The sequence below is a fragment of the Callithrix jacchus genome, chromosome 4 (assembly GCF_049354715.1).
Source record: "Callithrix jacchus isolate 240 chromosome 4, calJac240_pri, whole genome shotgun sequence".
NCBI classification, from domain to species: domain Eukaryota; kingdom Metazoa; phylum Chordata; class Mammalia; order Primates; family Cebidae; genus Callithrix; species Callithrix jacchus.
This window is the reverse complement of record NC_133505.1, coordinates 161,699,714-161,727,405: the sequence shown is the minus strand read 5'-3', so window position 1 is coordinate 161,727,405 and position 27,692 is coordinate 161,699,714. Positions and strand designations below refer to the sequence as shown.

The 27,692-nt window shown below is 44.9% G+C and overlaps 1 protein-coding gene and 1 long non-coding RNA gene across 4 annotated transcripts in view; both read right to left on the bottom strand.

Moving 5' to 3' along the window:
- Positions 1–27,692, bottom strand: part of SCAF8 (SR-related CTD associated factor 8) — a 252,681-nt gene that overhangs the window by 9,848 nt on the left and 215,141 nt on the right. The window lies entirely within an intron of this gene.
- The window catches only part of LOC144582223 (uncharacterized), a 121,548-nt gene that overhangs the window by 43,886 nt on the left and 49,970 nt on the right, over positions 1–27,692 (bottom strand). The window lies entirely within an intron of this gene.

Here is a 27,692-nt window from a genome sequence, read left to right as displayed (position 1 = left end):
GCCTTATAAATTTTATTTTTGAGACAAAGTCTCACTCTGTTCCCCAGGCTGGAGTACAGCGGCACCATCTCAGCTCACTGCCACCTCTGCCTCCCGGGTTCAGGCGATTCTCGTGCCTCAGCTTCCCGAATGGCTTTGACTAGAGGTGTGTGCCACCATGCCCAGCTAGTTTTTGCATTTTTAGTAGAGGCAGAGTTTCACCATCACGGCCAGGCTGGTTTCAAACTCCTGACCTCAAGTGATTTGCCGGCCTTGGCCTCCCAAAATGCTGGGATTACAGGCCTGAGCCACTGCGCCCCGCCGAATTCTGCCTTATAAATTTCTCTCTCAGGCCTCCTCGTATCTCCTCTGAGCCATTATATTAGTTTCTTAACTGTTGTTACAACTTCTAATCTCTCCCAAGCCAATGTGTCTCATCACAGCCAGAATTACTTCCTAAAACACATGTAGGTTTAGGTCACTCCTCCGTTTTAGAAACTTGAATGAATATATATTGCCTAGAGATAAAGTGCAAAGAAATCACCATGGTATATGACCCCTTTATAGTCCACTCAGCTTGTCAGTCTGAGCTAACTTGACTCCCAATACTAATCAATAACCATTCAAGAAAAATGTATTGGGCCCTTATAAAAACACAATGGAATTGAAGAATTTCTGAAAAAAATCAGTAAGACCCATTACTAGATATCAAGGTGCAAACAAGTGGGAAATACAGACATGTAAGTATATCATGATACTTGACCACGGTGAGCACAAATTGGCCCCAATCTGTCGTCCCAGCTGTATAGCCGGTAAATTCCCACTCATCCACTTTTCCTACATTCCAACAATAATAAACTTTTTGTTATCCAAAAATGTGCCATATGCCAGGCGGATCACCTGAGGTCGGGAGTTTGAGATCAGCCTGACCAACATGGCAAAAACCCTGTCTCTACTAAAAATACAAAATTAGCCAGTGGTGGTGGCAAATGCCTGTAATCCCAACTACTCGGGAGGCTGAGGCAGGAGAATCGCTTGAACCTGGGAGGCAGAGGTTGCGGTGAGCCAAGATCACACCATTGCACTCCAGCCTGGGCAACAGAGTGAGACCCCATCTCAAAAAAGAAAAAAAAATGGGCCATGTTCTTTGACATCAACACATTTACTTCATCCCACCGCTTAGAATGCCTTTCCCTATGTTACTGTCTGGTGTTCTCTTGGCACATGAGTGGGTTAGGAGCCAAACGGCAAAGTGGTAAAGGTCATTAAGAGGGAAATCAGACCATGGAGCAAGAGGTTCGAGCCACACCCCATATAAAGCAGCCAGCCTCTTTGTGCTGATCAAGCCCCGTCTCACCCCAGTGCACCTGTCCCTTTCCCAGCGTGGGGGAAGATGGTCTCTGTGTGGCTGAGTTTAGCCCAGACCCCAGAAAATTGTGGTCTCAACAGGGGAGGTGGCAGATGGCAAAGTGGGCCCAGGACAGTGGCACTCTGTGTATAACATGACTTCTTTGGGTGCCTTGCACAGCAAAAGATCCCTTCAGCTAAATCTCCTGCTTCTTTAGGGCTTGATAACTGAGTATCAGGGCTCCATAAAAGCGGCTTCTAGAAGTGTTTAAGTTTGCCTGGGATCAAGATGTTAAGGCCATCGGTATAAACACCAAAGGAAAAACTGAGGAATCCCTATTTGAAATTAAGTGCAAATGACTTTCCTCCTCTTCCTTCTATTCTTCCATCTTTCCTTTCTTTTTAAACAGGGAGAAACTTACATGTGTGACTGGCAGATGTCATTTTTGTATACATCTGAACACATTAAATAATCTATTTTAAAAATCCATTTCAACAAAGTTAAATTAACTTTAGAGTTATTCACTTAGTCTTTACTTATCCAGCAAAAGAGGGTGAGAGGTGGAAGCTGCCCTCAAGAAATTCATAACTGGAGACTACATTTTAGCCAGTTAGTCCTGCCATCTCCCTGAAAGTAAGATATTCCAACCTAGAGACACTTATTAGGGAGAAATGCACATAAATAACTCAATTATGTAATTAAATAAATCATAAGTCCACAACTTCCTCTAGGCTAAAACCAGTGACTTGCTTGAGAAAAGATGATTTAGCCAAAGCCCAAACAATAGAGAAGTAGGCTGGAGTGCATCCGTCTGCGGATTCATTCCTGCACGTGAATATTCACCACGAGAGGCGGATGAGCGTGGATATAGACACTTGTCACCGCTGTGGCCACATCCAGGTGAGCCAAGAGGCTGCAGTGCAGGTGGAAATTGCTGATGCCCACCCTTGCCAAAGATGGTGTTGGGTGGGTCGGTTGTCTTCCCCCGCAGCTGGGATCCACTGGCTCACACATTCTGTGACTGGGGCTCCTGGGAGGCCCTGTCCCCTATTCCCTGGAGCCCCTGCTGGCCCCTTCACTAAGTATGCTTCCCGGCATACCCATCCCCATCCTGGAGATGGCTTGCTATGATGATAGGAGCAGCTCTAGAAAGCAGGTATTGTTTCACGGCCAGGCTGGAGTGCACTGGCACGATCTCAGCTCACTGCAACCTCCGCCTCCCAGGTTCAAGCGATTTTCCTACCTCAGCCTCCTGAGTAGCTGGGACTACAGGCACATGCCATCACGCCCGGCTAATTTTTTGTACTTTTTAGAAGAGACAGGGTTTCACCATGTTGGTCAGGACGGTCTCAATCTCCTGACCTGTTGATCCACCCGCCTTGGCCTCCCAAAGTGCTGGGATCATAGGCGTGAGCCACCGCGCCCGGCCGTTTCATATACTTCTTACACTAACTCCATCTTTTCCCTGGGAGATGCTCACAGGGTCTGCAGTTGGGTCAGGTTTTGTGTCTTGGAGGCTTCAAACTTCTTCAAGCAAACCTCATGAAGTCAGTGCTGAGGGATGTTATCTTCATTTCACAAAAGAGAAAACTGAGATGCAGGGCGGCTCACCAAAAAGACATTTAGTCAGTAAAAGCCATTCCAGTAAGTTATGAAGAAAACCAAAGATATGCCGTGAAAGTTTGAAGAAAGCACATTCCAGACTGGCGGTTTCCCCCTCTGCAAAGGCAAAAGCCCATCCACACTCCCATACGGCCACCGCCATCTCAGAATCCCAAACCAACTGTGCTTCCCGACTCTTCACTTCCAGAAAGTAAACGGCACCACTTTTGAAATCATTATGTAAAATTAACTTCAAAGAAATAAGCAACACAACCTAGTAAACGAGGAGGTTGGGTGGTGGCGAGTTTCAGAAGTCCCGTTCTTCCATACCCATCCACCGTTTTTCAGACTGAATGCAATTTTTGCCCAGAGAGCAACTTTGTCTGCAGAGACCACCCTATACTTGGGAAGGAAGAATGTAAGTAACAAGGTGCAAGCATCAGCGTAAGTTTCAACTTCAAAAGGTATATAATCACGGTTTCTGTAAACTCTCCCCTTCAGGATAAACAACTGTGTTCCCAGGTTGAAGATGAGTCATGTCCCATCCCCAGAGTCCTCCAAACCACACATTCCTCTTCCTGTCCCCGGCAGTCATTTGCATACATCCTAACCTAAACCAGGGCCGCTTATAAAAGGGCTTGTGTTTAACTTTCTTCTATTTCATTCCAGTGCTTTCCTCCAGCTATCCAATCTGTATGTAATTAAAATCGTATTGCAGCAAATGTTGAATGGTATGAAAAGTTTTACCATATGTAGACAATTGACTAGTTGTAGAATTTGGCATATCTGCAATGACACCATTAACGAGGAGCAAGCCTGGCTTATTTTGGAGTGGACGCTATATGCTTTGGATGGGTTCTGTTTTTAACTTGTACTAACAACGTCCGAGACTTTTAACCCTTTGTCAACGGTCACCAAGAAGTGAGCCTACATTTCAACAATGAGGACCACTGTACCCTCCTCAAAACCTCAGGTCAAAAACCATTTGTCTAGTGGAGGAAGTCTCCTTTGAAAGTCTTCCACTTTCTAAACCAAAATTAGCCTGCTCAGTCTCGACAAAGGCTGAACAGATATCATCAGAGCTTCTGGGATCAAGCTGTACCAAATGGAGAAAATGCAGATGTAATCATCGCTTCCAAATACTGAGACCCAGGGTGCTCCTTGAAGCTTGAAAGAAATGAGTTTAGGACAAAAAGAGGAAGTACTGTGCTGCTGTAGATAATAAAAATTTGAAACTTATGTCCCAAGAGGTAGCAGATAAAATATAAACAAATTCAAGAAGGAGTTAGCCAAGGTCATGGACAGGTCTACCTTTGAGGAACATTCCTGACATTCTGTGATTGACACAAGGGAGGGAAAACTATCTTTCTGCCTCATCACACTCCCCACGCTACCTATCTTTTCCACACAACAATCAAAAAAACTGAGACCTTTGTCAGAGGAAGAATATAAGGTCAGATAAGCCTTTGGTCCGACTCTCTGGGTCAAGACTTGACATAATTTGTAGATAATAGAGCTGACGAGTTGCAATTTTGCTTTAAAGACATTCTTCAAGAAAGACTGCAGAATGAGCTGAAGTCTTTCTCAACATGTGCCATGAAGAAACATATGTTCTTAATCTGTGGGTTTAAAATTGTTTTAGAATTACATCGATGAGACATATATCCTCAAAAGAAAAATCAGGCCACCAACCCGAAGCACAAGAGTGTAAGAGCAGTGTAGGAGAATACTTCTTTCCAGCTTAATGTCTTACAACAAATCTGCTGTAAAAGTTCTTTTAAAAGAAACGTTCATCTGGAGCTTAAAAATATGCACATAGGAGCTTTGGCAACCAGAGGGTATTAGTTTCTCACTAGAGGCAGGAGCCCCACTAAGCTGATCTGAGAATAGAGTGAAGGCAAAGGTAACCAGCACCTCCAGGAAAGGGGGCTGGAGAAAGAAATGCCCTCATTTCATTTATCAAGTTTTCAAACCAGAATTCAAATCCTCACTTCTCAGCACTGAATGTTAAGCTACAGAATGTTAAGATTAGAAAACCGCCAAATGAACCTCAACAATTCATTCCTTAAAAAGGGGATGGTATTGTGACCAAAGTTTCCTCTTTCAAGTTGGGTACCCGGGTCAGGTATGGTGGCTCACGTCTATAATCCCAGCACCATGGGAGGCTGAGGCAGGTGGATCACTTGAGCCTGGGAGTTCTTGACCAGACTGAGCAACATGGTGAGACCCTGCATCTATAAAAAAAATTAAGAACTTTAAAAAAATAGGCTGCCACGCCTCATGCCTGTAATCCCTGCACTTTGGGAGGTCGAGGCGGGCAGATCACTTGAGGTCAGGAGTTTGAGACCAGCCTGGCCAACATGGTGAAACCCCATCCCTACTAAAAATACAAAAATTAGTAGAGAAAAAATTTTTTAAAATACAAATACAAATACAAAAATTAGCCGAGCCTGGTGGCACATGTCTGTCATCCTAGCTACTCTGGAGGCTGAGGCAGGAGAATGGCTTATATCCAGGAGGCAGACGTTGCAGTGAGCCAAGATCATCCCACCGTACTCCAGCCCGGGCAACAGAGCAAGACTCTGTCTAAAAAAACAAAACAAACAAACAAAAAAACAAAAGTAGGCTAGGCACGGTAGCTCAGGCCTGTAATCCCAGCACTTTGGGAGGCCGAGGCGGGTGGATCACCTGAAGTTAGGAGTTCAAGACCAGCCTGGCCAACATGGCGAAATCCCATCTCTACTCAAAAAAAAGTACAAAAGTTAGCCAGGCATAGTGGACCGGCTGAGGCACGAGAATTGCTTGAACCTGAGGGCCTGAGGGGCAGAGGTTGTAGTGAGCTGAGATCATGCCACCCGACTCCAGTCTGGGTGACAAAGTAAGACTCTGTCTCAAAAAATAATAATAAATAAATAAATACAGGGTTTTTGTTTATTTGTTTGTTTTTGTTTGAGATAGTTTCGTTCTTTCAACCAAGCTGAAGTGGAGTGGAGCGGCGCGATGTCAGCTCACTGCAACCTCCGCCTCCCAGGTTCAAGCGATTCTCCTGCCTCAGCCTCCCGAGTAGCTGTGACCACAGGTACATGATACCACACTTGGCTAATTTTTGAGAAATCACAGTCTTGATTCAAAAGATAAAAGAATGGACTTGGGAACCAGAGCGTTTCTGGGCAGGGTGGGTAGGGGGTCTGAAGACGCAGCCCTATCCCTTTTCCTTGAATTAGTCCTCAGTGTTTAGCCAACCTCTGCTCTGGGTAGAGCTTCATGTAATGTATGTTACCAGTCTCAGGATAAAAACCCATTGGTAACCAGCTTTCCATTGGGTCAAAGCATTTTAGGACTTCTCTTTTCTGAATACAATGTACTATTTTGATACTGGATATTTCCTCCCAACTATCAAATATGTGCTATGTCTTTCATTTGACTTCTTGCATCAACATAAGCTTGTATGCCCTTTTCGCCCTGTGTTGAGTAGAACTGGATGATAGCAGATCAATTTTCTAGCTCCATATCATTCAGAAAACAAGGACATAGGCTTAAATGGAACTAAGAAAACACTAGGTGAGAATTAATAATTGCTCTCTGCCTGGCCAATGTGGTGAAATCCTGTCTCTACTAAAAACACAAAAATTATCTGGGCGTGGTGGCACAAACCTGTAGTCCCAACTACCTGGGAGGCTGAGGTGGGAGAACTGTGTGAACCCAGGAGGTGAAGGTTGCCATGAGCAGAAGGCTGAAGTGAGCTGAGATCATGCCACTGCACTCCAGCCTGGGCAACAGAGTGAGACCCTGTCTCAAAAAAAAAAAGAAAGGAATTGCTCTGAGACCAGTCCAGATGGTGCAGCCTCCGTCACAACGCATGCCTTAACTGACACAGAAACACAAGATGCTTTCGCCTAAACAACGCCTCTGCGTCACCCTCACAGAGTATTCAAATTCCCCATTTTCTCAGCCCTGGAAAACTGTTAAATCGTATCATTGCAGGAAATTGAAAAATTCCCATCTCAGGAGATGGTTAGGCTGAGAACTGAGGTGTCGTGGGGTGAGGGGAATCTGCCCGGAGCTAGGAGGATAAGGCTGGTCCTTGTGTTTCCATGATCCTGTTAAGCAGCTCCCAGCCGGACTTAATCTGGTCCTGAAGTGGATGGCTGGAAGATAATAGGTCTTGGATTTTAAGTGTCGCTTAACTATAGAGGTAAAACTCTAATCTCTAAGCTCAAGGGCTCATCAGTGTAATCAAACTGAGGACTCTCATAGGAGCCTGCTTCCCTGGTGGCTGGGGTTGTAGCAAACAGTAGTTACAAAGTGCCCCTCAGAGATAGGGGCCTTATTGGGTGGAAGCAATTTACTCTGTTCACTAGAAACTCATCCTGTCTAGACGACAGGGTTGATCTCAAGTGTTCAAGTAAAGAGGAAATCTTCCGTAACTTGCTTGCCAAGGTAAAGACTCAGGTTCACTCTTGGAGTAACCATAATCAATCTCAAGACGTTCTCTGGGTAATGAAGGATGCTGAGACAACTCCTTCTTCATTAGCCACGAAATAGAAACCCTCGTGAACAGAGCACCCATTGGCTGACTGCAGCTCAGCAACCCCCCCTCAAGTAGATGGCCAACTTAGATGAATAAATATGCTTTGTCTAGTTGTTCTATCAATTACTAACAGAGGGATGTTAAAATCTCCAATTATGATGGTGGATTTGTCTATTACTCCCATAAGTTCTGTCAATCTTTTGGTTTTTTTTCCCCTTTTTTTTGAGACAGGCTCTGTTCCCAGGCTGGAGTACAGTGGCGCGTTGATAGCTGACTACATCCTCAACCTCCTGGGCTTAAGAGATCCTCCTGCCCCATCCCTCTGAATAGCTGGGTCTACAGAAGTGTGTTGCCATGCCCAGCTTGTTTTTAATTTTTTTGTAGCAACAGGGTCTCACTATGTGGCCCGGCTGATCTGAATCTCCCAGCCTTGAGTGATCCTCCCGCCTTGGCTTCTCAAAGTGCTGGGACTATAGATGTGAACCATGGTGCCTCGTCTGTCAATATTTCTTCATGTATTTTAAGCTCTATTACTGGGCATATACAGTTTTATGACTTACATATTCCTAGAGAACTGTCCCTTTTACCTCTGGTAATATCATTCAGAAGTCTATTTCATCGTATATTAATACGGCCTTTCCAGCTTTTTTTTTTTTTTTTTTTTTGAGACACGGTCTCACTCTGTCGTCCAGACTAGGGTGCGGTGACACCATCTTGGCTCACTGCAGCCTCCACTTCCTGGGTTCAAGGGATTCTCCTCCCTCAGCCTTCCAAGTAGCTGGGATTACAGACCTGCCATATGCCCAGGTGATTTTTGTATTTTTAGTAGAGATGGGATTTCACCGTATTGGCCAGGCTGATCTCAAACTCCTGACCTCATATGATCCATCCTCCTTGGCCTCCCAAAGTGCTGGGATTACAGGTGTGAGCCACTGCACCTGGCCAGCCATTCCAGTTTTCTAAAGCTACTGTTTGTGTGACATACTCCACTTTTTTCCTTTCAACTTATCTGTATTTATATTTAAAGGTAGCATACACTTGGGTTTTTATTTCTGCAGTCTAAAAATTTCTGTCTTTAAATTGGACCATTTAGTCCATTTATATTTAATGTTAACTATTGATGTGATTGCATTTAAGTTGGCTGCTTAAATTTATTTTTAGTTTGTCCCATCTGTTTTTTAAATTTCTCTGCTCCTTTCTTACCTTCTTCTGGATTAACTAAACATTATTTAGAATTCCATTATTATTTCCCTACTGCCTTTTAGCTGTGCCTCTTTGCATTTTTTTTAAAGAGTTAATATGATATTTATTTATTTATTTTTTGGAGACAGAGTTTCACTCTTGTCACCCAGGCTGGAGTGCAGTGGTGCAATCTCCGCTCACTGCAACCTCTACCTCCTGGGTTCAAGTGGTTTTCCTACCTCAGCCTCCCAAGTAGCTGGGATTACAGGCACCCGCCAACCCCGGCTAATTTTTGTATTATTAGTAGAGATGGAGTTTCACCATTTTGGCCAGGCTGGTCTCAAATACCTGACCTCAGGTGATCCACCCACCTCGGCCGCCCACAGTGCTGGGATTACAGGCAGGAGCCACCATGCCTAGCACTAAAATGATTTTTAAAAGAATAAAAACAAATACCCTAACACCATCTGCCTCAGGATATCAAATCAATATATTTAATGATGTAATTGGCTATCTAGGAGAGCTGAGAATTCTCCCACCCTCATGCCTACTAAGTCCTTAAAAATAGGGAAAAGCAATTCTTCTAGCCCTTTTATGATTCTATACAGGAAAAGAATTTAGAGGTTTTTATTTAAGTAATCTTTATAAAAATCTAAATCCCTCGACCTTCACACCTTCCATCCTAAAAACTCAGATTTCTGCACTTCTGTTATGTTTCCTTGAGGCTCTTGCATGAATGTCCTCTGTACTCATGCAGTACTGCAATGCATTCTCTGAAAATACTCTCCAAAATCAAATGTCAGGCCTGGAGAACTAAACAAGTCTACAGCTTGCAAGGAGCGCCCTCTTGAGGTAGCCTTTATATAAATGTTGAAATCTGCATGCTTTGTCTGAATTCGTGGCAACGAACGGTTCCAGAATTGGGAGGTAATAAAATGAATCAATCCAGAAGATACAGTGGCTAAAATACGCATGTAAATATCTTCTCATTAGAAATAAGTTCTAACTCCTGAAAGCCAAGATAATCTCTAGCAGAAAAATAGCAAAAGCAAAAAAAAAAAAAAACAAAACACAGTGCTTCACTAAATGTCATCCTTAAATATAAAGTAATATAAAGCTAGAAACACACTAACAATCAGAATGACAATGTGATTCCAGCATTCTGGCACTCCTGTTGTTTTAGATATTGTTCCTTATCTTTCTCCAGAGACAGCTGGTAGGTGTGGACGTGTCACACAGTGGTTAAGAGAAAGACTCCTGATCAGAGGCATGGGAGCTTAGAGACTGATTCTGCCACTTCTCAGTTTGTGTGATCTTGGGAAGTTTTTTGTTTGTTAGTTCTGAGGGTGCAGTGGCACATCCATAGCTCACTGTAGCCTCAACCTCCCAGGCTCAAGTGATCCTCCCACCTCAGCCTCCCAAGTAGCTGGCACCACAGGCACACACCACCACGCAAGGCTAATTTTTCATTTTTTTGTTTGTTTGTTTGTAGATGGGGGTTTCTGTCATATTGCCCAGGTTGGTCTCAAACTCCTGGGCTCAAGTGATTCGCCCACCTAGGCCTCCCAAAGTGCTGGGATTACGGGTATGAGCCACCATGCCTGGCGTGGGTAAGTTTTTAAATCCCTTTAAGCCATGTGCAAAATTAGAGTGATAAGAGAATCTACTTCAGAGAGTTGTGAAGAGAATTAAGTAATAAAATGCACATACCAGTACAGAGGGAGCCCTTGTGAGTGCTGATGCTACTGATGCTACCTATGCTTATGAGACACTAAGGAAGGGCAGGAGATCATTTTAAAAAATCACAGCCAGGCACAGTGGCTCACGCCTGTAATCCCAGCACTTTGGGAGGCTGAGGAGGTCAGGAGTTCGAGACCAGCCTGGACAACATGGTGAAACCCCATCTCCACTAAAAATAAAAAATTAGCCAGGTGTGTTGGCACATGCCTATAATCCCAGCTACTCAGGAGGCTGAGGCAGGAGAATTGCTTGAACCCGGGAGGCAGAGGCTGCAGTGAGCTGAGATGGTGCCACTGTACTTCAGCCTAGGCAACAAGAATGAAACTCTGTCTCAAAAAAAAAAAAAAAAATCACTAAATCTGCTTCTTGTGTCCCTGATTATTGCACTCTTTCAACTTTAGTTTAGAAAAAAAAATATTTTTTCTGGGTATTTTTGTAACCACCATTCAGGATGTTGTCTGCCAACTGAAAACAACAGCAAATGTGAGGTGCTGTGCATATGACACTTGAAGGAAGCACAGTCGGGTCAGTGGATGGATGAGCTGATTAAGTCACTTGCCCGATTTTCAAGGTTCAGCCAAATCTACCAGCACCGTTCCCATGCCCGCTCTCCGCCCTGAGAGGCTGCCCCTCTGCCTCAGTGCTGGAGATGTGGAAGGACGATGTTCTGTTGAGATTGGTGATCTTGTTCTCAACTTCCCCAAACAGCCTGGCATCCAAACAGAGGTCAGGCTCACTCCTTTGCACCTGCAGCCCCTGAGGGAATACTGCTGCAAACCTCTTTGCTCAGCTCTGAGTCTATGTATTTTTGTTTGTTTGTTTTCATGTTGGGCTTAGGTTTCCACGTCTGCCCACAATACTGAAACAGCAAACAAAGCTGGGAAACTGGCAGGAAAGTCTGCAAGACTTGAACAATGTTGGAGAAACACAAAGGAACAAGAGGCAGAGAGATAACAACCTTGGTTTCCAACGGATGCAATGGTGCTGTTGGGAAAACACCCGAAAGGGGGAAGCACCCATGTGAAAGGATGGAGATAATGGCAAGACTGGAGAAAGACTCGGAGGTCAAATCCCTTCAGGCAGTCAGGAGTTGTCCGGAGGTTCCAGCAGCGCATTTCAGAAACAACTTTGCCCAGCGCCCTGTGCCTTGGGCAGGACAGGCTCAATCCCGGGGAGAACTCAGGGCCACCACTGATGCTTTTTCCCCAAGTGTGAGCTGGGGAACATCAGGTCACACAGAGCCATGGGACAAACCCCAAGCATCCTCCCCTAGCCTCGATTTTATTTAAATATTCCTAGGAGGTGCAGAGAGCTAAGTTGTTTGACATAGTACAAACAACGACTTGTATACTAAAACAAACCTATATGTCGGAATAGAGGGTGAAATTCACACATAGTTTTATGGCCACACAGGAGTTTGTGATAAAACAAGCTATTTTATGCTTTTGACAAATCTCTGCTATGCCCTAGGCCCAGAGGACAAGGGATTTCTTTTTCTCCTTTGCCAGTAAAAGTAACTGGGTTGGGGCTGGGCACAGTGGCTCAGGCCTGTAATCCCAACACTTTGGGAGGTCAAGATGGGACCATCACTTGAGACCAGGAGTTCGAGACTAGCTGGACAACATAGGGAGACCCTGTATCTACAAAAAAATTTAAAAATTAGCCAGGCATGGTGGCACACACCTGTGGTCCTAGCTGAGGTGGGAGGATCGCCTGAGCTCGGGAGTCTGAAGCTGCAGTGAGCTATGATCTCTGCACTCCAGCCTGGGTGACAGAGCAAGACCCATGAAAGGAAAGAAGAAAGGGGAGGGGAGGGGAGGAAAGGGAAGCGAAGGGAACCTGGGTAGGGAAAAAGCAAGCACTGCTGCTCTAAGATATCAGAAAGCGCCCCCCGCCCCATCTTAGATGCGTGGCTTTGTGAAACCTCGTAGAGGCTTACCTATTGACCATTCCAAGTGCTTCTGTAACCTGAGACCAGTTCAGCTGATTAACCGTTACAGGCATAACATCTGCCCACAATGAATGGGCAGACAATGACCATTCATAAAGGGAAAAGCTTTAACCTCCTGACTATTCCCACCATAAGCCTGGCACACCTGCTGCAATGGCCTCACCTGGCACTAGTTAGAAAGCCCACAAAGGCTCGCGCCACCCCAGATCAGGGAACAGACTCGAGCATTGCTTGCTGTCCCCTTGCCCGTCAACTGGCAATAAAGCTTTTTCTTTTCATATCATCCAGTGCCATCACACTGGCTTCCATGGGAGAAGCAAGCTCCATGCTGGGTAACGCTTCCAACATGGAATGCTTGGGGGAGATGTGGAAACTTCCAGCGGGTACCAGTTGTTGTCCTGTGTGGGGAATCCAGACTCCCCCCCATGTCCTTGCTACAGAGCAGGCCACCAGCCCCTCTCCTGAGAGTGGCTCAGCCGGTTTTAAAGGTGAGCCAACCGGGTGAGGTGGCTCACGCCTGTGAGCTAATCCCAGCACTTTGGGAGGCTGAGGCAGGAGGATCACCTGAGGTCAGGAGTTCGAGACCAGCCCCACCAGCATGGAGAAACCTCATCGCTACTAAAAATACAAAATTAGCTGGGCGTGGTGGTACATGCCTGTAATCCCAGCTACTCAGGAGGCTGAGGCAGGAGAATCGCTTGAAACCGGGAGGCGGAGGTTTCAGTGAGCCAAGATCGCGCCACTGCACTCCAGCCTGAGCAACAAAAGCAAAACTCCATCTCAAAAAAAAAAAAAAAAAAAAAAAAGGGTGAGCCAATTTGGAGGCACAGCTGGCTTACAGGGTAGAGAGGAGCAGTGTGCTGGGGACCAGCTGAACTTGTCTGTCCTGCTGAGGATGAGCACAACAGGAGACTGTGCTATCCCACCTTCCTCCTGGGACCCAGGAAGGCCTGGGAAGGTCCCCAAGGGGGAAACAGAAGCTCTGCAGAGCATGGCCCACCGCCTCGCCACAACGTCTTTTCAGATCTTGCTGCACCCTGGATAGGAAACTTGAAAGGGAAAGTGATAAGCCAAATGCTTTGAAGATGAGGAGCACATTACTCAAAGCCTGCGATCTCCCCCTTGGCTTTTGTTTTGGCGGATATTACAGCCGCCTTGAGCCGTTTTCATTAGGATTGCTCGTGAAGCTTGCGGAGTTGCTGTCTGTGGCTTCCTGAGGAGACAAGTGGGGGGGTGGTGAGAGAGAGAGAGAGGTGTAGGGGGCGGGAGAGGGGTGTGTGTGTGTGTGTGAGAGAGAGAGAGAGAGAGCACTTACAGGGGAGACTCAGGTGGACCTGCCATGCCTCACCCTGTCCTTCCCTAGTCTGTCTACTCTGTCCTGGCTCTCATGAGGAATCTGGCCTGTCCCTCACAGAAGAGCAGCTCCCATTGACTGAGTCATCACCATGCTCTGAGCACTGTGCCAAGGGCTTTATCTAGCAAACCTCAATGGATTAACCCTTGGCAGAACTTCCATCTCTGCTTTTCCCTACATCGCCTCTAACCGGTGCATCCAGGGGCTATCGTGCGCTCATCCCCCTGGCTCTTCAAGACCCCCCGATGCCCACCACCCGGATCCTTTGCTTTGATGACTACTTCCTTGTCTCAGAAGACGGTGTCGTGCCCAGCCCGCAGGAAATCCAGGGGTCACCTTTGACTCTTCCCTCCCTGCAACCTCCATGCCTGGCCCTCCAGGAAGTCCTACGGAGGGTCTCTCCAAAAACATGCACGCTCTTTGCTCATTTCTACCTCCACCTTATTCCTCTTTGGGCAGCTCCCTTGGCCTAAGGAAGAACCTCCTAGCCGATCTCCTTGGCTGCCTTTCACCTTTCACCCATGGCAGCAGAAGTGAAGCGATCAGAAATATATCATTCTCTCACTTAAAGTTCCTCAAGCCAGGCAGGGCGCTGCGGCTCACACCTATAATCCCAGCACTTTGCGAGGCTGAGGTGGGTGAATCATGAGGTCAGGAGCTGGAGACCAGCTTGGCCAACATGGTGAGACCTCCGTCTCTCCTAAAAATACAAAAAATTATTTGGATGGAGTGGTGGGCGCCTAGAATCTAGCTACTTGGGAGACTGAGGCAAGAGAATCACTCGAACCTGGGAGGCAGAGGTTGCAGTAAGCTGAGATCGTGCCATTGCACTCCAGCCTGGCTAACAAGAGTGAGACTCCGTTTCGAAAAAATAAAAATAAAATTCCTCAGGCCTTCAGCCTCTTGTTTGTTTTCATCTTTGCACTTATTAAAACTTGAAATTATTTTATCATTTATTTTTTTCTCTGTTGCTCAGGCTGGAGTGCAGTGGTACAATCTATGTTCACTGCAACGTCCACTTCCCAGGCTCCAGGGATCCTCCTGCCTCAGCCTCCTGAGTAGCTGGGACTACAGGCATGCACCACCATGCTCAGCTAACTTTTTGAAACAACATTTTCATAGAGACAAGGTTTTGCTATGTTGCTCAGGCTGGTCTCGAACTCCTGGACTCAAGCAATCCACCTGCCACGATATCCCAAAGTGCTGGGATTTACAGGCATAAGCCACTGTGCCTGGCTCTATTTTATCCATTTCTTGGTCACTTTCTCTATTAGAATATACAAACAGAAGAGCAGCTACCATTTATCGCCCGTAACATGCATGTTGCTCATGCATTAGAACATATGTCTCCTGAGTATGTGCTTGACCATGATCTGTATTCCAGTGCCTCCATCAGTATTTGTTGAAGGTTGAATCAATGACCCACCTGGTACTTGGAGTTTGTCCTACCCCTTCTTCCCACCCACCTTATTCAACTCTCAACTGTTCTGCTCTCTTGGTTTTAGTGGAAACATTCCCACCAATGGCCTTCTTGCCAGAGGAGATCCTACAGAGACCTGTGGTCTGGTCCACATTCTCCATCACCTCCCTGAGGAACTATAGCACCGGGAACCCAAGGTAGAATTCCTGGGCTACATTTCTGTCTAGTCAAGGCAGCTTCAAGATGCAGCCCACGAATGAGAAAGGGCATCTGAGATTCCCTGGGTGTGGCCATTTTTTTAAATCAACGGCTCATTCATCACTTCCTCTTCCAGACTGCCCAGATACCCAGCATCTCAGAAGAGGAAGAGGGTTAGTCTCGGCTGGGACCTTCCTCCAGCACACGAAGGCCCTGCACCCTTCACCTGGCTCCTGGCCTACTCTGCTCTGAGCCTCAGATGCTCACGCCTCCACCTGTTGACCGTTCCTTCCCTCAGGTTCCGTCTGGGTGAGCCCAGGCTGGAAAGTCTGCAGTGCACAGGCCCGGGGCTCACCTCCAGTACTTCCACTAGCTGAGACACTGGACAAGTTTCCCTTCCTTTCTAAAGTCCACCAGCCTATGAGAGAGAACCCTTCATAGATCTGTTTTGAGGAGTGAGGAAATGTATCTAAAATGCTATTCATATCTAAAAGGAATAAGAGCTATTCTTTTTGTGTGTTTGTGCTGCTAGCTGGGTACGCATGAAGAGGACATGGTGCCTTCTTTCACAGCAAAGCCCCAGTACTGGTGCCCTCCATCCCTGGCCCACTTTTGCAGAAGGCTGGGCTCTGTTGAGGTCAGTTATCCTCAAGTGGTCCCATGTCTCCCAGTCACCAGTTACTTTCCCTGTTCTCTTCCCTGGTGGGGAGGGGATGAGGAAATGTTTCATGGACCAATCACCTGCCATTTAACCCAAGAACTTTCATTCTGTCTTTGTGGGCTCATTTTATAAATGAGTCAAGGCTGTTTGCATTTTATTAAGGTCTTCTGAGGGATCAGCCAGCTCCCTGAGCCAGGGACCCTGTGAATTTTGTAAGTCATGCTGGCCATGCCCCGACTGTTGATAAGGACAGAGGGAAGGGCTGGGCCTGGGTTTTGGGTGAGTGATGACTTCCATAAAAATAAAAATGATTTAATTTCATTAAATTAGCATGCATCTTTCTTCAGGTCTGATGCGGCAACCGCACCATCTTCCTGACACAAGCAGGTAGATTCTCTAAAGATGGTGGAGATCTCTAAGCTAAAGTCATCAGCAAGCCAGTGCAGGCAGCCGGGCCCACGTGAAGGAGGAGGTGTGGACACAGCTGATCTGATTATACTCCCAGGCGTGTGGCCCCATCTACTTCCCCTTCTCTCATCCCACTTGCCAAACATTTCTCGGCGCCAGGATGGGTAGATACAACAGGAAACGTGAAATGTAAATCAGCAAAAACCAAAACTTTTATATTGACTCAAAGCAAGCTTTTCAGCATCCTCTAAGGATTAGAAATCTCTGTGTTCTTCCGGGATCCCTAATTTACAAGGAGGCTGTGTTCCGTGAAAGGAGAGGAAAGATTGGGGCTTCCTGGGGTAACAAGAGCTCTCCCGATGCAAACTGACGCCTAGTGCCTCAGCCTCCTGACAGCTGCCCATGCTGAGAAATGGAAGCCCGCTGCAGAAACAGCAAAAATGCAGAACGCTACCTTTGCTGCATGCTTTGTGCCAATATTCCAATAGCTGGGTCTAAAATAAGCATTAGTTCCCTAACCATCAGTTCAAGACTCGTCATAGTCCTGGTGACAAATGCCTGAAATGGATTTGGCTTGAATGACACCTTTTCACTGGCATGATCCTGAGACGTTCAGGCAGTGGCTCAAAGCAGTCCCTCAGGTTCCCCGAAGGCTGTCCTCGACAGGCACACTGGGCCTCATGTCTGGGAAATCAGGGTCTCCTCCCCACCCTGCTTCAAGCCAGAGGTCCTTTTCATGGTAGGCAGCTTCTGTCCCCTTAAGGCCAATATCTTCTGGGGCTTTTAAAATCCTAACAGGGTACTTGGAACTCCCACACCACTTTTCATTTCAGCATCTCAAAGTTCCTTGCATGTGGCTCACGCCTGTAATCCCAGCACTTTGGGTGGCCGAAGCAGGAGGATGGTTTCAGCCCAGGAGTTCAAGACCAGTCTGGGCAACAAAGTAAGACTCTGTCTCTACAAAAAATAAAAAAGTTAATGGGCCATGGTGGTGCACACCTGTAGTCCCCATTACTTGGGAGGCTGAGGTGGGAGGATTGCTTGAGGCCAGGAGGTCAAGGCTGTAGTAAGCTGTGTTTGTGCCACTGCACTCCAGCCTGAGCGACAGAGGGAGGCCCTGTCTCAAAAAATAAATAATTTTTCTTTCAAAAGTTCCTTGTATGTAAGTGGAAATTATCAAAACCAAGCCTCAGTAACTTAATTAACTCGTCATTTTAGGAGAAGGCAGCTTGTCACCTGCCTCTGTGAATCTGCCACAAGGTATATTTTGGTTAAACATAAGGCCCAGCTAAATGTTTTGTATTTTTTGGAGACATGAGGTCCTGCTTTTTGCCCAGGTTGGTCTCAAATTCCTGGCTTCGAGCAATCCCTCTGACTCAGGAGACTGAGGCAGGAGGATTCCTTGAGCCCAGGAAGTCAAGCCTACGGTGAGCTGTGATTGCACCATGGCACGGCACTCAGGCCCATGCAACAGAGTGAGACCCTGTCTCAAAATATATACATATATTAGGGACCACACACTAGGCACATTTTACCACTGAAATTCAAAGCTACTATAAAAAAATGGACTATTGCTGATCCCTACTCTTTAAACATTTTTTTTTACTTTATTTTTCTTTTCTTCCTTTCTTTCTCTCTCTTTTTTTTTTTTTTTTTTTTTTTTTGAGAAAGGGTTTCACTCTGTCACCCAGGCTGGAGTACAGTGGCACAATCACTGCTCACCGCAGTCTTGAACTCCTAGGCTCAGGATCCTCCCACTTCAGCCTCCTGAGTAGCTAGGACTATAGGCATTCACCACCACACCTGACTAATTCTTGCATTTTTTTGTACTGATGGGATTTCACCATGTTGCCCAGGCTGGTCTTGAACTCCTGGGCTCAAGTGAGCCTCTCACAGTGCTAGGATTACAGGCATGAGCCACCATGTTTCGTTTTAATGCAACTCTCATTACTGTAAAAATGGAATTTGAAAACAATGATTAAAAATCTTTAAGGAGGCCAGACACGGTGGCTCATGCCTATAACACCAGCACTTTGAGAGGCTGAGGCAGGCGGATCACTTGAGCTCAGGAGTTTGACACCAGCGTGGCCAACTTGGTGAAAACCCATCTCTACCAAAAAAATTCAAAATTGGCCAGGCGTTGTGATCCACGCTATTCAGGAGACTAAGGCACAAGAATCGCTTGAACCCAGGAGGCAGAGGTTGCAGTGAGCCAAAATCGCACCACTGCACTCCAGCCTGGGCAACAAGAGTGAAACTGTCTCAAAACAAACAAAAAAACTTTAGGGAAACATTAAGTGAAAAGCAATTCGTTTCCTGAGACTTTAATAAGACATTTTTCTCTACTGGAAAACTTTCTCTACTGTGGCCCTTTCCCAGATGAATTTTAGTCAATAATTCACATCTGCATTAAAAGCCTCTGTATTCCTTACCACATGTAAAGAACACTGTACAGAATACAAAGACCAAACTCATCTTTTGTCCTTACAAGTACCACCGTGTGGACACTCAGCTGGCAGTTCTGAACAAAACCCGATGGGCTGGACACAGCTTTGGGCCACACCCTCACTGCGCTGTTCCTGCTGCCGCTGCAATTAATATTGACATTTATTGAAGACGCCTTTTGTCACAGGCAACGAGCTGAGACTTCAAACGTATCCATCTGATATAATTCTCCCAACAACCCTGTGAGGGAGGCATTATCATTCTCTTCATTTTAGAGATGTGAAAAGAATTAAAATAACAAGCCGGCCAGGCACAGTGGCTCACGCCTGTCATCCCTTGGGAGGCTGAGGTGGTTGGATCATCCTCAGAAGTTCGAGACCAGCCTGGGCCACACGGTGAGACCACATCTAAACTAAAAATGCAAAAATTAACTGGGCATGGTTGTGGGCATGTGTAGTCCCAGCTACTCGGGAGACTGAGGCACAGAATCGCTTGAACCTGGGAGGTAGAGGTTGCAGTGAGCCGAGATGGCACCACTGCACTCCAGCCTGGGTGACAGAGCCAGACTCCATTTGAAAAAAATAAAATAAAATAACATGCCATGGTCACAGAGCTCGTGATAGGAGAGGTGGATATGAGACCCACATGTGGATGACTCCAAAGCCAGTCCTCTTCCTGCTTATGTTACAGACCCCCAGATAGCACCAGCCTTCCCAGGAATGCATAGGACTCACAATAGTGCTGCTCCCACCAACTCAGCACAGTCTCCTTGCAAAGCTGAACTATAAGAGGTCTTTAAAATGTTCTTGGGGCTGAGCATGCATGTAATCCCAGCACCTTGGGAGGCTGACAGGGGCAGATTACCTGAGGTCAGAAGTCTGAGACCAGCCTGACCAACATGGTGAAACCCCATCTCTACTAAAAATACAAAAAAAATAAAATAGCCAGGAGTGGTGGTGGGTGTCTGTAATCTCAGCTACTCAGGAGGCGTCCTGAGGCAGGAGAATCGCTTGAACCCAGGAGCCTTGGAGGTTGCAGTGAGCTGAGATCGCGACATTGCACTCCAGGCTGGGCAATAAGAGCAAAACTGTCTCCAAAAAAAAAAAAAAATTTGGGGGGGCAATGAGAAAAAAAACCAGTATACCAGAAACCACTGAAACTGACCCGGTTGTGCTAGACAGCAGATTCAACTCATATTCCCTTTCGTTTCTTCAGTGATCAATCATGGCTTCCTTCCTACATCCTTCTGCTCTCTACACAAACAGACCTCCCCAGTGAGGTCTTCCCTGACCATCACAGGTGAAATATTAGCCATGGCCTCCTCACTATTGCCAATTTCATCTTCCCTGCCCTGCTCTGTTCTTTATGACACTCACATTCAACCAAAATATTACATGATTTCACTGTCCTTCTCTTCCCACAAGATGAAAACCTCTAGGAAAGGTTTTGTGCGTGGTTGTGTGTCTGGTGCTAGACAGTGTCTGGCACAAATTAGCTGTGATCTATTAAATAAATTGATACGTTTTAAATGAACAGGATTAAAAAATACCATGGATCCCAAAAATCTTGAACTAGAGCTCAGGGTTTAATAGAGTCCTGTGGATGGTTGTAAATTTCCTTCATTCTGCCAAAACTTTACGTACCTCTCGAGCCTACATGAAAACTTACAGTAAAGAAAGAAAGAAAAAGGAAATACAAACTATCTTTGTTCTTCTTTAGGCCTTTGCCTATTTTGCAGTTGTGGCTTTTTGTTTGTTTGCTTGTTTGTGGGATTTTTTTTTTTTTTTTTTTTGAGATGGAGTTTCACTCTTGTTGCCCATGCTGGAGTGCAATGGCACGTTCTTGGCTCACCACAACCTCTGACTCCTGGCTTCAAGCAAGTCTCCTGCCTCAGCCTCCAGAGTAGCTCAGATCACAGGCATGAGCCACCATGCCCAGCTAATTTTGTATTTTTAGTAGAGACAGGGTTTCTTTCTCCATGTTGGTTAGGTTGGTCTTGAACTCTCGACCTCAGGTGATTGGCCTGCCTCGGCCTCCCAAAGTGCTGGGATTACAGGTGTGAGCCACCTTGCCCGGCCTGCACTTATGGTTTAAATTCCTTTATGTCTGTCCAGATTTCTGTTAGCCCCCCAATCCTGACTGATTTTTCACTGCAGGTTAAAATAATGAGAATTTCCAATAGTGACAGAAGTTCTGCCTTCTTCCTGGTACCTTCAGTAAGAACATAATGTCCGTAGGGAAAGAAAAATGGAACCTCATTTGGTAGCACGCCATCTGCTTGGGACTGTGATTATCCAGTGAATTAGTTGAACCTGTGGCTTAAACAGTCCCTTGCCACAGTTAATGCTTAAGACTTGCTATAAAAAGTGGGAAAGTGAAGGTTGGGGAAAAGTGTGGTCCCCTGAATTCTACTCCTGTTTTGCTCCTAACTGCCTACATGGCTTTGGACAGTTTCCTTTGACTCTGTTCCTTATTCATAAAATGGATTATTTGGTATTGGAGAGCTAGCAAGTACTTCTTGAATCAGATGAGACATCATGGCCCTCATCAAAGAAAATTTTAAATATGTCGACCAGGTGTGGTGGCTCACGCCTGTAATCCCAGCATTTTGGAGGCTGAGGCAGGTGGATCACGAGGTCAACAGATTGAGGCCATCTTGGACAACATGGTGAAACCCCGTCTCTGCTAAAAATACAAAGATTAACTGGGTGTGGTGGCGTGCACCTGTAATCCCAGCTACTTGGGAGGCTGAGGCAGGAGAATCGCTTGAACCTGGGAGGCTGAGGTTGCAGTGAGCTGAGATTGTGCCACTGCACTCCAGCCTGGTGACAGAGCAAGACTCTGTCTCAAAAATTAAATAAATAAATAAAACTAAAATAAATATGTCAGAGGTGTTGCATATAATCTCAGAGTGTTCACTGTTAAGAACTCCTGGGGCTCAGGTGATGGTGTGAGTTCCTTTCAGCTCTGACATTCTTTCTGTGACGCTCACACACCACCAACCTCCCCTTATTATGCCACCGTAAAAGACCGCTCACCTAGGATAAAATGAGATAGACCTTCTATCCTTCCCTAAGACTGTGTATTGAAGTCACATTCACCCCAATGAAGTGCGATCAGCCATGTGCCCGGAGACTCATGAAGTCAATCAGGCTTTGTCAAAGAGTCCACTTCCCAATACTCCTCGGATTTATCTACCAGGCAGATCCTATTCACAAAGCTCTGGGCAGACCCACCGCGCCCTGGAAAAACAGATGAACACAATAGCCTTATCTCTGAGTATAATGTGGTATCATTCTTTCCAACAAGCTAGAAATAGATGAACAATTCAATTGTCTGAGGGAAAAAAAAAACACATCCCATGTGACAGTGAGCCTGGCTGTCACCTACTTGTTTTCATTTCCATTAAGCTGACCTCACTTAATCATCCGCAGTGTTTCCTTGTCTTTATTTTACCTTATGGATACAGGATGGCTCTCATTTCCCGAGTGCCCACCCTGTGCCAACCCAGGACATGCGCTATTACTAACCACCTAATGTAAACATGATTTTCATTACGCAGATGGGAAAACTGCTGGCACAACTATCTTCATCATACAGACAGAGAAGCCAAGGCTGGGCGAGGTTAAATGACTTGCTCCAGGTCACACAACTCACAAGAGCCCCAGCTCTTAGAAACCTTTCCTTTCTTCCCTCTAGCCCAGGGATTCCCAAACTTGTCTGCCTATAAGAATCCACCTGGAGAGCCTCTAAAACTCCCAATGCCCAGGGCACACACTAGCAATCATAATCTTTGTAAAAGGGACAGAGGATTCAGGATTGTTGACGCTTCCCAGGTGATTCTAATATGCAGACACGTTTGGAACCCACCGTGGAAACAACGGCAAGCATCTTCAGCTGTACACATTTACCAAATTGTCCAAGTGGAAACCAAGGGCAAGGAATGAAAAAAGAAGCAAACTGAAGACGGAGCGAAGAGGAGCTGAGGAGACACACCTGAGTGAAGGAATGTGCTTTCTTTACTGGTGATGGAAGAAATTTGGTAAGAGAAGAAACTTCCCTGATGTAAGCATAGACAAATCCAATGGGATGCTGGTGTTTCGTGACTGTTTGAGGAATGAGCTAAAATACTCTAAGCACATCTGCTCTATTAAGTAGGTTTGCTTTTTGCTATGCCCTTGGGAGGAGAGTGACTATCGTTAATGTTGATTTATGTCAGAAGCTGGTGCTCTATGGACTGAGCTCTGTGCCTGGTGCTGCTGCTGCCCCAGGTCCAGCATGGCAAACCCCATGGGCATGAACCCAGACCTGGAGCACCTCAAGGTCTCGATGGCCTTTGCAACAGCAAAGACTGTTAGGATTATACCCAGTAGAACATTATGTTAGTGCATTAAAAAAAAAAAAATTCAAATTCCTGAAAAACTGGAGTTCCATTGGAAAAACCTCAAGCCCCAACTATACTAGAACATAGTCTGTTGCTCTATTATCTTGGGGATCCTCAGCTTGGAGATTTTGATGGTCTGGTTGAGCACACTGAGGAATTATTACTTTTACTTGGAATGTAAGTAGGACTTTAGTGGAATGGAAGGAACAGCATTGCTTATGTCTTGGCTGAAGTCCAAGACACAATAATTAGCAAATGATTTGGTGGTGGGCAAGCTTATACTCACTCGAGTTAATAATTTGCTTTAAGCAACATGTATTTTGTATAGTCTTCACCACTGGATAGAAATGTTTGGATTCCCAAAGGAAATCTTATATCCTAGTTAGTTAAATTCCTGCGCTTACATCTGATGTATCCTTCTGCCTGAGAAAAACATAGGAGCTAATGCTGAATTAAATCTACAATTCACTGATGATCTATTGCCTTCAGTTTCCTCTTTTGTATTTAATGGTAACATCTAAGTCAGATACAGCTAGACTGAAAACATCCTATCCACCCTATTTCCATGCAACTATTAACTGTGATGGGGATCTGGAAAACCAGGCTTTTTTCTGTGGACTGCTAAGAAGGCCCAGGAAAATCAAACCCACTTCAGAAAAGAATAACTTCCTATCGATTCTATCCCACTCTTTCCAGAATCTGTCCTTATTCCATGAAATACATTCTTTTTTTTTCTTTAAATAAGAGAGATCTCTTGAGAAACTCTGAATTCTTCTGGTTTGATAGTAAAAATAGTTTCCTGTATTCTGCCTGTAGTTTTCCAAACGTTATAAAGCCAAAGTCCTTGTGCTTGAACGTATTTTGAGTTCCCCGACCCCCGTTTACAGGTGAAAAGGGTCACTTCTCTGTTGAAATCAACGGCAGCATTCACAGATGGTGAGAACTGCATCCTTGCTAGACTTTTAGGGTTTAAAAAAGAGTTCACTAGTGTAAGTCAATATAGGTTCTCAAATCCAAATAAAACTATAAATGTGTTACTGGCTAAGAAACAGTGAAAGACTAAACTAAGAACTGTTTTCTGTTTTCCATAGTGGAAAGCTGAGCTAACGAAGAACAAGTCATTTTTAGTGAAACTACTGATTTGCATCTGCCTCTGTGAGCATCTGTCGCATTCCTCTTGTGTTTAAGATGTAATACACACCCGTATCCCTAATGCAACATGCACATTCTAATGACGTGCTCAAGCATAATTTTAATTCACCATTCCACCTCTGATCTCGAGCACAGTACTGGGTATTTAGTAAGCACTAGATATATACGTGTTGGATGAATGAAGGAATATTGGTATTTGGAGAAAAATTTGAAAGATTCTAATTAAAAAGAAAACCAAGCACAGGGGCTGGAGTCAGTATGAAGAAGGCGGGGCTTCGGTTGTGGCCAGGCCTGCTGTACGTGAGGTGAGAACCTGGGAATCACTTTCTGGGCTACCAGAGCCCCAGCCCTTGTTGCAGAACCCAGAGCTGGCCTCTTGGTCCCCGGGGCTCTCCTGGCAGTCCCCAGCCAGGCCTTGTCTTTGAGAGTTTTGTGTTTTTGTGGCCTAAGAGGATTCTGGTCACTCTGCTTATGGCCTCCAGACTCATGATGTGTGCACTTATGAGGGCACTCACATTACACAGGAAAAAGAAAGCCCTTGGGCCAGGCATGGTGGCTCATGCCTGTAATCCCAACACTTTGGGAGGCCAAGGTGGGTGGATCACCTGAGGTCAGGAGTTCAAGTCCAGCCCAGCCAACATGGTGAAACTCAGTCTCTACCAAAAATACGATAATTAGCCAGGTGTGGTGGTGGGCACCTGTAATCCCAGCTACTTGGGAGGCTGAGGCAGGAAAATCGCTTGAACCCGGGAGGCGGAGATTGCACCACTGCACTCTAGTCTGGGCGACAGAGTGAGACTTTGTCTCAAAAAAAAAAAAAAAAAAAGAAAACAAAGAAAGAAAGCCCTCTACTACATGGACATTTCTGCACTCACATTACATAGGGAAAAGAAAGCCCTCGATTTCTTGGGCATTCTGGCAAAAGTTACTTCCTTTTCCTTGTAGTCTTTTTTTTCTCTGTCATAATGAAAGGATGGGAATAATGCAGTAAGAAGCAGAGAGATCCCCGTTCCATGCCTGACCGCTGTGGTTCTTGGCCTGTGTGACACCATGTTTGGGCGCTTTTAAGTATCAGTGCAACTCTCCACGCCGGGTCCTTTAAGATACAGAATAATATTTGTCACAGTCTTCATAAAGCTTTGCAAAAAATCTTTGGAAGAGCAATTGCTTCCACTCAATAATATTCTACCCATCCCATGATCAAGTGGGCAAAATTAAAAAGAGGCCTATTCAGGCTCTTTCCCAGTTGTGCAAGCTGAGAGTCACGGCCATCTGAAAGCCCATTTATTTCTAGCACTATGGATCGATCCTTCAGTAGATTTTAAAATTTGCATTAATTTTATGAATGATATCTTTTTTAGAAAATATATCTGAGTACAGTACTTGAACTTATATTTTTAAAAGTTCAGATTAAAAATGCATGCATATTTCTTCTAGTTTACAATCTTCTCTCCCAAATCACCTACATCATAGGGAATTTATTTGTATCTTACAGGATTGAGAAATGATATAGTTTTGTAATAATGTAAGAATGGATGAAAATGAGCATCATTTTATTTTCTTACAGGTAGAATGTTTTTCTATGATAATAAAAAAAAGTTTTGAAAGAGACGGGTACTTCAGAATAGAAGGAGTAAATATAGTATTTTTCACAGATACTAAAAGGTACAGTAAACATCTATAAAACAGTAACTATGAGCCAATCTAAACACTGTGCCAGGCTGCCTCTCTCTGTAATCTTTAAAGAGTCCTCCAAGAGAAAACTCAGCCATAAAAATGATTGGATTTGATACCACCACCATAGTCTGGAATGTTCTTCAATATTCATACACAGACGCAGAAATACTGGATTTGGAGAAATCACCATTAACGAATGAAAGGAGGCTTTCTTCTGAAGCATCAAACTTCACAACTTTCTTAACTGCTTGTATTTTTAAGTCATGTAAAATGCAAATGATAAAAGTAATTATCTGTGTGTAAAAGTAATCATCTATGGATAAAAGTAATCATCTACGTGAATTCCTTTGTAGAGGCCATTCTGAAATAGATTTTTCCCCCTCTATGAGGAATTTATTAACCACAAATAAATTGCATAAGACACCCAGCTCATTTGAATGAGATCTCTGTATTGGAATTCAAGTGAGAGGCCAGCATTTACTCATAAAGCCAAATAACCCCCGTGGGGGATTCTTTCTAACCGTGTAAATACCAAATAGCTTCAGTTTGTCAAAGTCACTTAATACTGTTTTAAAGACCAGCTCAAAATGCTTCAAGTCCCTGGGGAACTGTGACTTGTGAAAGCTTTCCTTTGCCATGGACTGAAGCAGGGATGGAGGGTGGACGGTTCAATATTCATGCCGATCCACACAGAGAGCCTGTCCAGATGCGCAGGCCGAGGGGAACAGGGGCATCTGAAAAGGGAATTCATCCAGGGAACAAAAGCATCAACCTCTGCCCCTATTATGCTGCCTCGGGATTTTAAAAAGATTACTCTTCCAACAGATGGGCCTTCATGTGCACCTGATCATTGGAAAAGCACCTCCAGCTAAGTGCTGACGGCCTATGCACTCAGCGCTGAGGGAATGATCCTATTTTTAACTTCATTTGCTATTCTGTTTCTTCTTTCACCCTATCCATCGAAAAGCACCTCAGAAACTTATTTTTTCTCAATTTAATTTCCCAAATTATTTGCTCATATGTGCTCTAGAATGGTGAGGATAGTGACAAATCCATCCTCTTCCTTAGTGGGGGGTGGGGGCTTGAGGGGGTGGGAAGTGGGAGCTAGATGGATGTTTGCCAATTGCAGGTTTAGTTACAAAAGAAGAGAAGGAAAGGGATCTTTTCTCGTTGCCATGTCAAATTTGGTAGAAGTGCCAAGCAAGATCTAAGTTTTCTACATAGATTCACATGTCTATTTCTTTGGAGATGTTTTATTACTGCAGTATGATGGAATACATAAAACAATATCCCAACACTACTAGGCAGAGAGTCAAACAAAAAAGATCCTATTGAAAACCCTGTAATTGCCACTATATTACCTATAGCATTCTCTAGTTTTCTACTTACTACTTAACAGAAAATAAAATGATAATCAATTTAACAGAAAATCTGTTGTAACGAGAAACTCAAGAAAGCTTAGGTATAATCCTCAGGAATTAATTTTAATCCTTGTTATAGAATGCATATTCAAAAAGACCTTGGCATTCAAAAATCTCTTGGCTTTCAATAAATAAAAAGAGTGGTTGTTCAAATATAGAAAAAAAACAGTGAAAGGCTTGAACGATGAATGTATCTCTACATCACTAGACATACAAATTGCTTGGTTACTAGGCACAGA